Raw genomic sequence first — 15,991 nt, 5'->3', positions numbered from 1 at the left:
CCTTTTCTCAAATTGTCACTTTCGGGCCGAGCTAGGTCTTCACATGCGGACGGTCCGTGAATTATAGCCGGACGGTCCGCGCTGTATAGTCAGACAGTCCGCGGTTTAGTCGGACTATCCATGATTTTCAGTTCCTGGCCAAAGTCGAAATGGTGTCGCGGACGGTCCGCCATAAGGGGCCGAACGGTCCGCACTAGGCAATTTCAGAACTTGAGTTTCTGACTTCCCGTTGATCTTTGAACAATCTTCTCCAAGTTGCTTTGGCTAAACTTGAGAGAGATCCTATGACTTAGAAAAATATCTCAAGTGGTTTTCCATCTAGTCTAAGTCATGGATCATGAACATTTTGATTCTTTCACTCATATTTCTTCTTTTGCTCAAACTAGCTTCAAAATAGCGATATGTTGATTTTGAGCTTTCCAACCTTTCTAGAAGTGTTGTATACGTTCCTCGGGGTATTTTGAACTTATCCAAAGAGTAGAACTATTGGTAGTTCATCTATCTCATGTTTTACCCCTATTTGGTTGAGTCTGAGCTGATTCTAACTTAGAAACTGAACTGTTGAATCTTATGAACCTCTGAATCAAAGACTGGGCAAACTAGTTAGTCTGAATGGTTGTGATGGTCATCAAGCACCAAAATATAAGAAATGGTTTAAGGCCATTTCCCTTTCAATCTCCCCCTTTTTGGTGATTGTTGCCAACACAAACCAAAGCAAACATGAAGTATAAAATTGTAACTAGTTTGCAATTGGTCAAGTGTTCATAAGCTACTGAAATGAAAGTGGTTCTAAGTGCATATGAGTAATATTGATATGATTGTAGTTTTGGACCACTTTTGCACCACATGTTTTGTTTTTGCAAGTGCTTTTGGAAAGTATTTTCAAAATCCTTTTGCAAATAGTCAAAGGTATATGTATAAGAATTGCGAGAAGCATTTTCAAGATTTGAAATTTTCTCCCCCTGTTTCAAATGCTTTTCCTTTGACTTAAACAAAACTCCCCCTGAATGAAATTCTCCTCTTAGTTTTCAAGAGGGTTTTAATAGATATCAATTGGAAATATATTGAGATGCTAGTTTTTGAAAAACTTATACCAATTGAAAATATCATACCAATTTGAAATAAACTAATAACAAGATACCAATTGAAAACGTTATTTTGGAAATTTTGAATATTTTTAGGTGGTGCGGTCCTTTTGCTTTGGGCTAATACTCTCTCCCCCTTTGGCATGAATTGCCAAAAACGGAGACTTTTGTAAGCCCCTTTTTTATATATTCTCCCCCATTGATAAAAGAAATATAAGTGAATGATTATACCAATTGGAGAGATGGCGGAATACCGGCAAAGGGAAATAATACCGATGGAGTTGAGTGGAACACATATTTTGGCCTTAAATGCCAAATGCACATAGAGAGGTTAATGAGAACATATCTATATCATAGATAATGTGAAGTGCATTGTGTCATAATATAGGTGTGATGCTCACGACAGACTATGCACTTATGAAAGCATGTTATAAATATTTTAAGCAATTGCCTTTAAGGATTTCAAAGAGACTTAAGGAACCTCCACCTTTGGGATAAAGGTAGCTTATCCTCGTTACAAGGTTAAGCTTTAAGCTCTTTGACAATAAAATCACTTCACCTAGTTTAACAAAAATGCATCAATGCAGGAATGAAATTTTTGATAGGTTAAACTAGGTATGAAGCAGGGATAATGCATAGACATGCTTTCTCTTCCTTTTATAAAAGATATGCAAAGAATGTATGTAAGAGGAAGATTTAGGTACATGTATAAATGAGAGGAAGTGGTTTACCCTTTTGTACCTTTTCATAGAGATGCTCTCTTCATTGCTCTTTGTCTTTAGTCTTGGTTACTTAAGACCTATATTCAAGACAATGTATGGAAATATTTTGTACAAGAGAGAGTTCTTACAACTAGTGATCCTTTTGTAAGACATTGTTATCATATATCAAGTGGATCACAAATTGCATAAAATGTATCCTGAATTCTCCTTTTAACTTAGTGCATATCAAGAGAGATATTGATTGATAGTATATGAGGCACTAAGCAACATAGGTGTCAATTTCAAGTTATTCAATGATCAAACGAATAACAGATGTGATCAAAAGAACAACATATACATTAGATTATCAAATAAGCTTAAAATAGGAGCATCCAGTAAATATGCTACTTTAATAATGAAAGCTGCAATCCTTGATGAAGTGATATTACTTTACCAATTGGATTGATTTGTAGTAGCATTCTTCATGAGAAACTTATTCTCATGCATGAGACTATATGAGATCACCAAGAAAATGTTAGTCTCGATATGATCAAGATATAGAAATGGGGCTCCCCCTAAAGATATGCATTAAGGATTTGAATGACTTGGTTAGATGCACTTTTCTTTTAAAGAAAATAGGGGAATACATTGAACATCTTGATCAAGGCATGTAATATTTCCAATAATCAACAATCAAAAGGTTTAGAATACTTACAACCACACCATTGACCATTTGAAGATCTTACTGTCCACGTAGGTTTTGTTGTTCTTGATATCTTCTTTTTGAGTGTCCTCCCTTTGTAGATGTCTCTTTTTCTTTTCAAACTTATTGAAAATACTCAAGAAAGATATTAGCAGTACAGAGGAGTATATGATGATGATTTCTTTAGATAAGAGATATAAACACTTCATCATTCACAAGTCACACTTTGCTTTTACCTTTCTTTTTTTAGGCGAAGAGCAACCTTGGGATTTGTGTCTTTGAACATGCACTCATTCTCTTGTAGATTTTCATAAATATGCTCAAGAGAGATGTCATTAGTAACACAGGCACTAATTTCCCTTATGTAGTCATTTTGACAAGGAATGAAAAGTAGATTACAAAAGCATGGCAACTTTATAATATGAACTAGATTATCCCAAAGATGATGTTATGCTCAGTTTAACTCATAAATCAAACATAGTCAATTTCTTAAGATTATGGGAACAAATCTAATTCATAACATGGAGAGCGATGAATGTAGAAGAATCATATCCAATTTAAGCAAGAAGAAATACAACATAAATCATTGGATTGATTTTTCTTTTCATGTTAGATTACGCTTTTCCATACAGAAACTTATTCTCTATATGTAAGACTACTTAGGTCAATTATACAAAAGCATTAGTCTCACGATTCTAGTCATAAAGAGAACTTTCCTTTTATAAGTGTCTGTTGGGGGCCTTCGTCTTTCGAAGGTCCTCAAAAACATGATTTAACAATGTTTCCCAAGTGTAATATATGAACAGGTACCTTCGGACTCGGGTTAAAACCGTACACGATGCGAAAAGCAAGGACGAAGACGAAGGCTGATGTTGCTCCGAAGCTACGCACAAAGGAGCTTCGACTCGATGGCAGAAAAATGAATCAACTTAAAGGGGAAAAGGCTATCTAGTCCTCATTGGGTTATCCATAAGTCAATAGTAAATATAAAGGGCATGAATGTAATTTTACACAGGCTGCGCCCTGTGCCTATAAATAGATGAACAATACCCCTGTACTGTTCACACTGACTTGTACTCGCCTGTGCATCACTCTTGTATTTTTGTCTTCTATCAAGCCGAAGGTACAAATGTAATTTGATATTGTTCTTATTCATTCATAATTAAATAATAAAGGATATATTATGATGTTGTATAATTATTCACGTTATTTCTCATGTTTCATGTGCTTCATATTTTATTGATATATGCTGTGATGATGAAGGTACACCCTTCATAACCTTCGTCCGAAGATCATTATATCCTTGGAGAAATAATGCTTCAAAGGGCGAAGGGCATTAACCATTAACCTATTTCTATGTTGCCTTGTTCTTAATTCATAGCATTTGAGAACAAGTCCTCAACATTGGCGCCCACCTCTGGTGTACTCACTTCCACAACCTTCGGCAAAGCACTGACCTTCGTCATGCCGCCGAAGAAGATAACAGTGCCAGGGGCTGCTGCACTGAAGCCACTGGACACAAATCAGGAGACTCTCTCTCTCTCGAGAGGCTCAAAGCTAGAAGAGAAAGGCCACCAATCCAACACTCCAGGAGGAGGAGTTGGACCAAGAGATCAGGGACATGGAAATCATCCATCAACAAGTGCAAAGGAAAAAAAGGAGAAGATGGCTCATTTGGTCGATCTTCAAAGGAAGATCGTCGAAGCTACTGAAGAATTGTGTCATCTTGCTCAAGACGAACAAGACCGAAGGCCCCAACACATGGAGCTTCGTCAGGAAGGCTTATTCAACGAGGATGGATGGTATGATGATTTTAATCATGAAACCTTTACTTTTGATGATGCTTCTCCCTTGGCAGCGGAATTGCAGGCTATCCCATGGCCACAATCCTACAAGCCACCCCAGCTACCCATGTACGATGGGCACTCAAACCCAAAACAATTTCTGATGAGCTATGAGGCAACTATATCCTCGTACGGAGGCAATGCAGCTGTCATAGCTAAGTCCTTCGTCATGGCAGTTCGGAACGTGGCCCATACATGGTATTCTTCCCTTCGGCTAGAGACAATCACGTCGTGGCAGAAGCTCAAGGACATGCTGGTGACCAGTTTCCAAGGCTTTCAGACGAAGCCAGTCACAGCTTAGGCCTTGTTCCAGTGCACACAAGACCATGAGGAATACCTCCAGGCGTATGTCCGAAGGTTCTTCTGACTGAGGGCACAAGCGCCCACAGTGCCCAATGAAATTGTCATCGAGGACATGATTAAGGGACTTCGACCAGGACCTACGGCTCAGTACTTTGCCAGGAAGCCCCCACAAACTATGGAGAAGTTGCTTCAGAAGATGGATGAATAAATCCGGGCTGACAACGACTTTCACCAAAGAAGGGAGGAAGCTTACAAATTCTTGGAGATGACCAGGGGCTTCGAAGGAAGAATCCACCCGAGGCATGTCAGGTCAATCCACAACTCTAGTCAGAATGACGACAAAGGAAGTCAGCTTCAGAGGCTACAGTACACCTCACAATCTTCGGGGCAACAACAAAGCTCTTTCAGGCCGCCAGCTCCAAGGGGCAGAGGCGCCAGGGGCTTCGGAGGAAGATATGTGAATCAGCCCAGGAAGATCTATTACCTATTCTGTGGTGAGGACAAGGGCCATACTACAAGAATGTGTCAAATCACTATTCTGAAGCAAAAGGAGATCGCAGAAGCCGAAGCTCGGCAGAATCAACCGAAGCAGGTCTTGCACACTGCTTCGTGCCACTCTCCCTACATACCTGAATATGTGGGCAATCATCCTACAACTTCTGTTGCTTCGGCTAGACATTCACAGGCTTCCTGGCCACAACTCCCACCCCCACCACCATTTCAACAGACCTATTCCCGAAGTCAGCAGCCAGAAGGGCACCAACACTCCCAACAACAACGTGAATTCAGGGAGGAATCCAAAGCTCGCACAGTCAACAGTACTGTGCCAGAATCAAAGCACATTTATTGAGCGATATCCTACCCCTAAAATACTTTTATGTTCTATGTTATTTTTTTCAATAAGGAACAAACAATGCAAATCTAGTTTTAATTCCTTGTAATAGTTTCGCTTATATTAGAATGAAATATATCTTCTTCACAGACTTACGAAGCTCAAAAATTGCCGAAGCTCAGAAGTCGTTCCTAAGGGAATGCAGAGCTAAAAATTGCCGAAACTACAAGAAGTCGTTCCTAAGGGGGCGCAGCGTAAGTTTTGTCGAAGCTACAAAAAAAAGTCGTTCCTAAGGGAGCGCAGTGTAAGTTTCTGCTCAAAAGTCGTTCCAAAGGGAATGCAGAGCCAAATACCACCGAAATATAAGGCGAAGAAGTTCAAAAAACGTTCCTAAGGGGATACAGAACTTATACCACCGAAATAGAAGGCGAAGAAGTTCAAAATACGTTCCTAAAGGGATGCAGAACATACACCGAAAAATAAACGGTGAAGCCAAAAAATAAACGACAAAGAGATTTCATCGTTCCTAAGGGAATGCAGAGATTGTGTTCCAGTGTGGGAGTGTGAGTTTGTGCCTTCGGCATCAGCATCATTCTGCATCATATCGTCACTTCATTCCGCATATCATCACATCATACATTATATCGCATCAATTACATGAATCAGATACGAAGTCGATCTTTGGAGAATATTTTGTAAAAATGAAAATGTGCTAAGGCACAAAATAAGATTTGAGAAATACAACTTCATCAGCCCTGTTACAAAAGAAGGGATCCCTCGTTTACGAAGCTTGGATATTTTTACGAAGCATGGATCTTTTTCTTCACGACGCATGAAAAGAAGGGAAGGTGTTTTTTCGCCGAAGGCTCAAAAACGATATGTATGTAAGTTTCATGCATCGTAAAGAAATAAATTATAATAATTTACATATTCGATCCAAAGTTACACACATCAAATATTATAGCTTCGTTACAATAAAAAGCACAATGTCTATTCTAGTGTCTCTTACATTGACCATTTAAAAATGTTTTTACAATAAGTACTAGTCTTCCTTCAGGATTTTTTCCGCAACTTCATTCAGCAATTTATTGACGACTTTGTCAACAATAGATTCAGCCATATTAATGATCTCCAGTGCTTCCTTTGTTTCTGGATCGGCCAGGGGATCGAACGGTTCCGGCGGCGGAGATAATTCAGCTGAAATAAGAAAAAAGTAAATCAGTCCGAAGCCATAAAAACCAATGCTGAAGCTAAAAGCCAAGAAACAATACCTATACGTTTTTCGCGCTCTGCAGCTTCTTCAGCTTGTCTCGCTTCTATCCGGGCGTCATGGGTGTCCTTTTCACTTTTCTTTATAATTTCATGAGCCATCTCTCGGCCACCATTCACCCAGACATCGTTATAGAATTTTTCGCCCAACAAGGTTGCTTCCGCTGAAGGATCCTTCGTGTCGTCTGCGGAGAAGGCAGCTTCGGCCTAGGCCATAGTCTTGATGTGATCACATCCAGCCTTCTCCAAAATAGTTGGAATCCCCCGCGCACCAGAAAACGCACAGACATCCCCGCGATCACTTAATATTTCTTCGAAGCTCTCGGCTTCACCACTTATCCATTCAATAACACCTTCGGGGTCGCCTTGTATGAAGTTTTCTTCGGTAGAGTAGGCGCCCACGTTGGCGAAGCTGGTTTTTATTTTCTTCACACAGTCCAAGGATTTTTCAAAGCATCTTTCCTTGGATGTGCGAAGTTCTTCAACGTTTTTCTCTAAATGATTTTTCCAATATTCGCTGATTTCTCGATTAGCTTCTGCGAGCGCGCATTTTTCCTTAGCTTCGGCTAGTTGCCTCCGAAGGTCTTCAATTTCAATCTTTTGGGCTTCGGCCTGGGCTTTGAAGCTAGCTTCATCTTCTTTGACTTTGTTAACCAGAGAGAATAAGATTTTGTCTTTTTCAAGGCCTTCGTTTCTCAGTTCAATTAATTCTGAACGAAGGTTGTTTAGGGCCATTGTATAGCCTTCGTCCTCCATATTTTTCTATGCCCTAAGGGCATTACTAAGAATCAAGCCCTACAAGTGGAGGAAAAGAATAAGTATGACAAATAAAATACCTCATTTTCAAATTTATAGGTAGTTTTTATACCTTTATGCTATTGTATGCTAAGCTGTCAGCAAGTTCGTCCTTCGATAAAATCGAGAGACCGTCTTCCAGCTTGGGAATCTGATGCTTTTACCTATCTCCCAGCAAACGAATATTTCTTTGTTGTCCGGGAGACAGTATAAAAAATCTTCTTCGCCGCTTCCATTGAACACTAACGCCCCCTTCAGATATTTCAATTTTTGGGCATAGTGTCGTGCTTCCAGCTTTTCTTCTTGGGATAGTTCTTTTCCCGAAGCATGACGAATGATATAGTCAATGTCTTTATCCCAAGCTTCGGGAGCAGAAGCTTCATTCTTTTCAGATGCAATTTGTTCTATCGTCTTTTCTTCAGAAGCGGCAGGCGTTGTCTCGATAGGCACTGAAGGCCTAGCTTCGGTTTCAGCTTGAATTTGCGTAGCTTCGGTTTCAACTTGAACTTGTGCAGCTTCGGCTTGCCTAGTTTCGGTTTCTGCCTGCGATTTAGTTTCGGTTGGAACGACTTTCTTTACGAGAGCAGGACTCAAGACTTTCATCGTTTCCAGCACAACATCCAGCACATTTGCCATCCTCCTCCTCTTAGGAGTGGCAGCGGAAGTCTTTTGTATCTTCAGCAGATCTGCCTCTATTGGAAGGCTCAGAATCTTTGGCGTTTTTGTTATCTCGTCAATCTTTGGCTCTTCAGCCTTGTCATCCTTATCTTCAGTTGGCTCAGCTATATGCATCTTTGGCATCACAGCTGGTTCTTCAGCGCCATGTGCAGTCGAAGCAGTTTGTATTGTTTTGGCCGCTGAAGAGGACCCTGCGCCAAACTCAGGCACCACGACCGGTTCAATGTAACGCGGCTGGTGGGTAAGAACCTTCACCTTTTTCCCCTTCGGCACAGGTTCAACTGGGGTGGCCAAAGCAGCATATTTCCTCTTTTTCCCTTGTCCCCGCAGCGGGTAGCTGTAATCAGGGTAGACGAAGCCGATGGCGTCAAAAACTCTGTTCAGTCTCTTCCTTCCCCGACCTCTGAAGGCTGCGGACAGAGCATTATCTTCCGCCTTGGAATATGCTCCAAGCAGTTCATCACTTGTAGCTTCGATGCACTTCAGCCAGTCGTCGTTGGGCTCATCAAACTTCTCCCTGAATCTGAAGGTATACTTCAGCCGGATCAGTCCACTTTCGCTAGAGTCGGTGGTGGTCTCCTTCGGCATTTCCCAGCTGTCGACAAACAGCCATACCCTGAAGGCTATGTGTTCTTGAATCAAATCTCTTGTACAAATGAAGGAGCAAAAAGTGCTGAAGGCTTTCTGACACGCTTCGACTGTCTCATCAATTTCTATCTTCAGCCTTCGAAGGCCGAAGCGGGACCAAATGGGGCGCATGATGACTTCCTTAATGTCTTCCCTCGCTTTCAAATCATTCTTCACATAAAACCATTCTTCCATCCAAGCTCCGGGCCATCTCTTCCGAAATGTTGGCACCGGGTGGCTTGCGTTGGGACGAGCAATAAATCCATAACAACCGAAGTTGTTGTGGTACTGTTCTTTACCCATGGCCTTCGTCTCATATATAAGTTCGTGCATACTGCAGAAGCACTTTGCGCTTGGCTCTAGCCCTTGACTCCTTACTGCCCAGACAAAAATCCCCATCCTTATTATGGCTTCGGGGATGATCTGATGGAGGAAGATCTAGTAGGTTTTCAGCACTTCAACTACAAACTTGCTCAAAGGGAACTGAAGTCCAGCCTTGAAGAAGCTTCGGTAAATTACAACTTCGTTCTCCTCAGGGGCAGGGACGTTGTTGTCTCCGCCAACCCTCACAATAGACATATCCCGAAAGTACCTTCCTCTCATGTTTTCAAGATGACTCTGTTTGATGGTCGATTTTCTGAACACTGAATGGCTTGGTCGCCAGGGCCGATCCTCAGAATCTTCATCCCCACTTTCCACATCATAGCTATCGCTGTCACTAGTATCTTCAGATAAAACTTCCAGTATCTCTTTAGTAATCTTCTCTGTGTTTGTCTTTGCCATCGACTCAACAAATCTAGCGATATAAGGATCTACAGCCTTCTTCTCCTCAAACAGCTTCGCCTCATTAGTCAACTTCGACTCTGCAACAACCTTCTTTTCCTGAGACATTTTTTCTCCAGACATGGTGAAAGCGCGTCTTTTAAACCGAAGCTCAGAGAGCTTGAAAATCTAGCAAGCACTAGTGAGCAAGAGCTATAAGATTGAGAAAATAATGCAAATGGCACAAGCAGCGTATCAAATGCAGCTGGTGTGAGTTCCTATTTATACGCCCAGTGCGCTACAAATTGCAGGGCCCCGTCTGTCATTGACTGTTGCTATTCTAGCAAAGGGAAGGTGTTTTTTCGGACCTTCGGCTTAAGGCCTTCATTCATGATGCAGTCTGAATTCGTTATCTTAACAAATTAATACTGCGAGGGGCTACTGTTGGGGGCCTTCGTCTTCCGAAGGTCATCGAAAACATGATTTAACAATGTTTACAAAGTGTAATATATGAACAGGTACCTTCGGACTCGGGTTAAAATTGTACACGATGCGAAAAGCAAGGACGAAGATGAAGGCTGATGTTGCTCCGAAGCTACGCACAAAGGAGCTTTGGCTCGATGGCAGGAAAAGGAACCGACTTAAAGGGAAAAAGGCTATCTAGTCCTCGTTGGGTTGTCCATAAGTCAATAGTAAATATAAAGGGCATGAATGTAATTTTACACAGGCTGCGCCCTGTGCCTATAAATAGATGAACAGTACCCCCATTCTGTTCATGCTGACTTGTACTCGCCTGTGCATCACGCTTGTATTTTTGTCTTCTGTCAAGCCGAAGGTACAAATGTAATTTGATATTGTTCTTATTCATTCATAATTAAATAATAAAGGATATATTATGATGTTGTATAATTATTCACGTTATTTCTCATGTTTCATGTGCTTCATCTTTTATTGATATATGCTGTGATGATGAAGGTACACCCTTCATAACCTTCGTCCGAAGATCATTATATCCTTGGGGAAATAATGCTTCGAAGGGCGAAGGGCATTAACCATTAACCTATTTCTATGTTGCCTTGTTCTTAATTCATAACATTTGAGAACAAGTCCTCAACAGTGTCCTAAGGATTTGAATTCCTTATATGACACTTTATTCTTTTAAGAACTTGGAATATCTCTCTCTATGTCTAGAACATGGCAACAATAGGATAATTAATGTAGATCATGCCATAAGGTAGTTAAAACAGTTTAAAGCATGTAGATTGCCATAATATAGAAATGATAAATATGCAATCTACAATATGAGAGGAACTTCCTCCAAAGAATGGTAACATAATTTAACAACATTCTTAAGTGCTTCCTTTTTCTATGTGACTACACAAGACATAAGAGAAATGATAATTGAAGATACTTGCACTTAAAGACATTAGTGTTACCATCCTTCGGTTTTCCTCCATGTTGTAGGTTTTCTTGATTTTCCACATAGGATAAACCTACAACATCAATATCTTGCTCGAGATGATATGAGTTTTAGATATACTAACTCAAAATAACTTTGGATCAATCTTAGATATATATAACATTGTAAGATTGATAGCTTGAGTTAATAAGAATTGAATTAATTCGCTCAAGCACCTCCAAAGCTTCATATCATCTCCTTTCCCCTGCAAAGCTTGTCAAGCATATTTTGGTCCCCATCTCTTAAAAAGGGTCCATCAAGGTTAGTTAACAAAGATCTAGGAACCCAAATGTCATTTGTGCTAGCACAAGTTGCAATTTTGGATTGCCTAGTTATAAATGAATTAATTGAAGAGTTGGGGGCGGGATAGTTACCAATCGGACAATCCTTACATTGATGTCCTTTCTTTCGGCATATGTAGCAAAGGCGATCTTCATGTCTTGAAGATTTCTTCTTTCCTTGTTTATTACTTGCCATGGTTAGTAAATATTTTCTTTTCTAAAACTATGCCTTTTTGTTTCAAATGGGGACAAGACTTAACTAAGTGTCCCTTCTTAGAGCATTTAAAACAAAGTTTATCATCCTTGTTAATAATCAAGCCATTTTTAATATAGGGACATGACCTAATCAAGTGTCCCTTTTCAAAGCATTCACTACACTTCTTACTTTTTTTAGTGTGAAGTGTGGCTTGATCATTACCTTGGATGTTACCTTGCATGGAGGCATGGTTGAGGCTTTTGACAGAGGTATTGATTTTCTTCTTTTGTTCCTTCCTCTTGACAATCCTCAAGTCCTTGACTTTTTCTTCAAGGGATTTTGTGCATGCCACGGTTGTTCCCGTCTCAAGCTTTTTCACCATGTAATCACGGTTATCTTGAGAAGGTTGGGTAGTGCACTTCCCTTTTAGTTGTGTTAAGCTCGTTCTTAGCCTCTCATTTTCTTCCTTGAGCTTTTGACTTGTGTCATCTTTTGTTCCTGGAAATTCTAGCTCACAGGAGGAATTACTTGTTGACGAGCAACAAGCATCAGCACATGGTAATATAGTTTCAATTTGAATACATGTGCAACAGTGAGGTTGTTGGGATTTTAAGTTTTCTATCACAACCTCATGAGCAATGTTTAACATGATATGATCATCCATAAGATTTTTATGAGAGCATGGAAGCATATCATGTTTTTCTTGAAAAGCTAGATTTTCAATTTTTAGCCTTTCTACTTGGTCCTTAAGTAAGGTATTCTTATTTACTAATTGAGCGATACATAATAAAGAGTTATCTTGCTCAATTGAAATAGCTTCATACCTTTGGACCAAGTCAACATGAGAGCACTTTAGCTCCTCATGTTCTTTAGTCAACTCATCAAAGCTTTGCATTTTTATGGCGAGAATATCTTCTAGCATGTGACGAGCTTCGCTTTCTCTCTCGCTCTTTTTAGAAGTTTGAGCATGACCGCCTTATCTTCTTGGCTTAGATGAGTGTAGAGTTGCATGAATCTTGTTTCATCCTCCTCATCCTCATTTGTGCTTCCACTATCATTTTCATTAGCCACACAACATATGTGGGAATTGAAATGGAAAGACAAACCTTTTAGAGAGGTGGATTCATCATTTGGTCTCCAACTTTCATTTTCTTCTTCTTCCTTTAAAGGGTTAGTTTCACAAGAACTAAAGGAAGTAGAAGCATCAAATGAACTAACATGTCTGGACTCATCAAATTTACTTTTAATTCTAGTCCAAATATCATGCGCATCATGAATAGGTTCATCATATCTAATTATGAAGGCATGATAATCTTCTTTGCTAAGAGAATTACCTAAGATGTCAAAAGCAAGATAATTTAAGCGTAAACATCTTTGATCTTCCTCGGAAGTATTTTTCCCATTATAACTAGAGGGTATGATACTCTTGTCTAAAATTTGTTCTAATCGTGAGTCTATGGTTCTAAAAGCATTTATCACACTAGTAGACCATGAAGTATAATTAGAACAATCATTAAGTAAAATCTCAAGAGTTACCTCCAATTTTCTTCGGAGGTGTCTTCTTGTTCTTTTGGGATCTTCCTCGAGCCATCACTTCGAGTTGTTAGACTCAATATGAAGTGCCTAGCTCCGATACCAATTGAAAGTCGCCTAGAGGGGGGTGAATAGGCGAAACCTGAAAATTATAACTTTAAACCCGGACTTGATCTCTTGATTAGTGGTTAGAACAAGATGCACAATTATCGGAGTGTAAAAACTAAGTGCTTTGCTTGCAAAGAGTGTTGCTTTCAAAGAGTGCGGAAATGACAAATCAATACAACTAATAAGTTTATGGAGAATAAAGCAAGAGGGCTTGGATAAGAAGAGGAATAACACAAGTTCTTTCTTGCAAGGCGTTGCTTCTCTAAAAGAGAATTTAACTTGAAGCGACACAAAATAATATTGGCAAGGAATAGTGCAAGAGAACTTAGATAGGGAGAAAACAAATAAATCACAAGCAATAAGCACAAGAGACACGGGTGATTTGTTTTACCGAGATTCGGTTCTCGAGAACCTAATCCTCGTTGAGGAGTCCACTAAGGACGATTCTTTTTCAACCCTTTCCCTATCTCCACCGATCACCAAGACCGGCAAGCTCTTCTTCTTCTTTGTCAACAAGAGACCGAAGTCTCCGCAAGGCCAACCACAAAGATAAGGGGCTCTTGCTAGCTTTTACAATGAATGGGAGTCAAAACTCCATGCTCAAATGATCACAAGAGGTAGCACACACTTTCTCTCAATAATTCTCACAAGGCACTATCACTAAACGCACACGAGTAGCTCTTTCTTGCTTGATCTCTCTTTTGTGGCACTTGTGAGGCTTTGATGTGTATAGAAGTGTTGCTCTAGTAGATAGGAGTGAATACCCAACTCTTGTGTATGAAATGGATCAATGAATGCTCATGAGTGGGCTGGTTGGGGTGGCTTTTATAGCTCTCAACCACCCATATAGCCGTTGGGGTGCATCTGCCAGAAATTGCACTGGCCGACGGTCCACGACTAGGGCCCGGACGGTCCGTGACCCTCCAACGGTCGATTCTGACATCTCCAATGGATACGTCTGATAGATCAACGGCTAGATCAACGCTATCTACCTCGGTCACACCACGCGGACGGTTCGCCCTTGGTCTCGGACTGTCCGCGCCAGCTCTATAATTCCTTTTGCTCAAATTGTCACCTTCGGGCTGAGCCAGGTCTTCACATGCGAACGGTTCGTGAATTATAGCCGGACGGTCCGCGTTGTATAGTCGGACAGTCCGCAGTTTAGTCGGACTATCCACGATTTTCAGTTCCTCGCCGAAGTCGAAACGGTGTCGCGGACGGTCCGCCAGAAGGGGCCGGACGGTCCGCGCTAGCCAATTTCAGAACTTGAGTTTCTGACTTCCCGTTGATCTTTGAACAATCTTATCCAAGTTGCTTTGGCTAAACTTGAGAGAGATCCTATGACTTTGAAAAATATCTCAAGTGGTTTTCCATCTAGTCTAAGTCACGGATCATGAACATTTTGATTCTTTCACTCATATTTCTTCTTTTTCTCAAACTAGCTTCAAAATAGCGATATGTTGATTTTGAGCTTTCCAACCTTTCTAGAAGTGTTGAATAAGTTCCTCGGGGTATTTTGAACTTATCCAAAGAGTAGAACTATTGGTAGTTCATCTATCTCATGTTTTACCCCTATTTGGTTGAGTCTGAGCTGATTCTGACTTAGAAACTGAACTGTTGAATCTTATGAACCAGTGAATCAAAGACTGGGAAAACTAGTTAGTCTGAATGGTTGTGATGGTCATCAAGCACCAAAATATAAGAAATGGTTTAAGGCCATTTCCCTTTCAAAAACCCTAGAGATTTAAAACATGCTTAATCTTGTGAGATTAATAATGTGTATTACATGAGTTCATCTCTGTTCTAATTTTTAGGTCACAATAAAATAAGTTGAACTATGATTATGTATTTGTGAGTAACACTTAGAGAAATAATAATCTATTTTCATATGGAGTTAGTTTATGTTATACTTTGAGCTCATTATTCCTTATGTAGTATTGTGTCTTTTTAAGATGTGTTCCAATGTTTGTACATGTTTGGTGTGCTGTTCATTTGTACTTTTCAAATGTATTAAATGCATGCTCGCTTTATTTAGACAACGAGCAATCCGAGGTTCCTGAGTGTTTTGTTGGAGACCTTCCTGAGCAACAACCTGGTGAAGGCAAGTGTCCTCTGACCTATTATGTCCTACATACCTTATGATTCACTGTCCCGCATTACATTATTTAAACCTAAGGATTAACTAGTTTGTATTTACCTTATCCTTGTTTACCTTTTTGGGTTATCATGGTTAGCATTTTGCTATTGCCTTAACTTTAATCAATGAACATGATGTGAACATTTATGATACGATACTGTTATCTTGATTATGTTGATGATCTTGTGATACTCTAGGGGGCTCAGGCCTTTTTCCTGAGTACCTCTCCGTAAGGACCTGTTCATGGAGTGACCACCCAGGATAATAGTGCAACCATGAGGGTGGAATGTGACGCCCTTAGCTGAATAATTAGATGAACCTGAGGGTGTAGTTGGCTTTGCCGGAGGGCCGTTAATGGGGGCTGGGGCGTAGTGCTCGCTCTGCTAAGGTGGGGTGCAGAGGTTCATTTGATTTGGTTTTGTTAGTCACCCACCTTGGGGAGTTGTACTGTGTTTGTACGACTGGCGAAACCTAACGAGCAGCTATGCACCAGGGTAGTCTTTGTAAAGGCTACGTAGTGTATCCCTAGCCGTTCACCTTGGTAGTGAAGATCAGGTCTGTACAACCCAGGCTGGAAAGGGATCACGACTCGTGGGTAAAGTGTGCAACCTCTGTAGAGTGTTAGAAACTGGTATATTAGCCGAGTTCACAGTTAAGAGCAGCCTTGGGATCTTCTTT

The sequence above is a fragment of the Zea mays genome, chromosome 7, assembly GCF_902167145.1.
Source record: "Zea mays cultivar B73 chromosome 7, Zm-B73-REFERENCE-NAM-5.0, whole genome shotgun sequence".
Classification (NCBI taxonomy): Eukaryota; Viridiplantae; Streptophyta; class Magnoliopsida; order Poales; family Poaceae; genus Zea; species Zea mays.
The sequence above is the reverse complement of the archived record's forward strand: the minus strand, read 5'-3'. Positions refer to the sequence as shown.